Below are 1,815 nucleotides of genomic sequence, written 5' to 3'. Positions count from 1 at the left end.
CCATAGCAAATTCTTTTATTTTATTTTATCAATTTATTATTTTTTTAATTTCTTGACATAAAAAACTTTATGCTTTTAAATCATTAAATGTATAGTGGCGGAAGTTTGGTTTGGTTTGGTTCATTGGTTATTGAGAGCGAGGAGCTCCAAGATACAAGTAATACCAAATGAATCACCAAACTCGCCATAAAAATGTAGAGCATAACTGTCTTTCGTATAGTGATAATCAAATTCATTTTTCTTGTCCATTTAAGGGTAATTTATTTAATGGGTCTGCTACACATACAAGCAAAAAAGCCCTACAAGCTTTACAAGTTCCCAACCCAGACTTCATTCACATGCGCAGTCACTCCCTTTGAACGGAGCGTAAAATACACGCGCGCCACTCAACGGTTGCGCTTCGCAAAAAACGCTCATTAATGGCGCACTCTTCCACTTCTCCAAGCCCTTCGAAGAAAACACAAATCGTCCATTTTCGAGCAACATTCGAAACTGAAGAGATAGAACTCGTCGCGAAGATTAGAACTCTCCATCAACAATCTCCAGAAAAAACGAAGATATATTACTCAAGGTACGTTACTATTTTACTCATCTTGTAGATTTTCCACATTTCGAAATCGAAGAACTAGGTTTTACTGTTCTTCTACATTCTTCTACGTCTTACTGTTCTTCTTGTTCTTAGCTCTCATTTTACTGTTTTTAATGTTCTTCTTGTTCTAGGTTTTACTTTTCTTCTTGGTTCTAGGTTTTACTATTCTTCTTAGTTGTTCTAGGTTTTACTGTTCTTCTTGTTCTAGTTCTTCTCGTAACTGATTTTTGGGAGTATATTGTGTAATTTGGTGGGTGTATATGGAGTAATTTGTTGGGTGTATATGGCATAATTTGTTGGGTGTATATTTTTGAACTGATATAATGTAATATAATCAACTGTTGCAAGTGTTCTAAATATTGCTTGTCCTTGGTTGTATATTGCTTGACCTTGTAATGTTGCTTGACCTTGTATATTTATGCATGTTTGAGTGAATTGAAACATCATTTTGAACTGATCTAATTAAATACTTATGAGAAACCGTATAGGTGTATGTGGCTAATCTATGGGTGTATTTGACTGATATCTATGGGTGTATTTTTCATTTTAGAAAAAATGGCAGGCAGAAACCAAGCTGGAAAAAAATGTAAGAACAAATATATGTCTTAGATCAAATCAGTTTTTCATAATAGAAATATATTTGACTCTAATTTTGCTTTGTTTACAGCAAACCAAAGACCTTAAGTGTGCAACCCATTTGTTGAGTGAGAAATTCAGAAATATGAGCGAGGAGAAGAAAACAATTGTTAGGGATTTGGGATTTGGTGGCCTGATGCACATCCCGCCGCTAAGGGTGCATCACCAAATATTAAAGGAGTTGGCTAACTCCTTTAAATTAGGGAAAAACAGACTCGAAACTGGTTACGGTTCTTTTAAAGTAAGACCAAAAACAATAGGGGCTGCGGTTGGCATCAACGCGTCAGGTAACTCGCTACAAATATAGGTGTATATGAGCCATATTCAGGTGTATTTCAATTGATGCTTGGGTGTATTTGAACTGATTTTCATACTATGTTGTTTTCCTTTTTGTAGGAGATCTATTTCCTCAAAAAGTCAATTATAAGGATCTTTCTGAAGACGACAAACAAATTTTTAGAAGATTCCAGGGTAAGACCCTCAAAAATATGACAGATGAGATGATGACTATTGGTGTTGATAATGAACAGGATCGCCTCATGTTCAAGAGGATTTTCATCCTCTATATACAAATGGCGTTCCTGTTACCA

The sequence above is a fragment of the Arachis ipaensis genome, chromosome B10, assembly GCF_000816755.2.
Source record: "Arachis ipaensis cultivar K30076 chromosome B10, Araip1.1, whole genome shotgun sequence".
NCBI lineage: Eukaryota > Viridiplantae > Streptophyta > Magnoliopsida > Fabales > Fabaceae > Arachis > Arachis ipaensis.
This window is presented reverse-complemented; position numbering follows the sequence as displayed.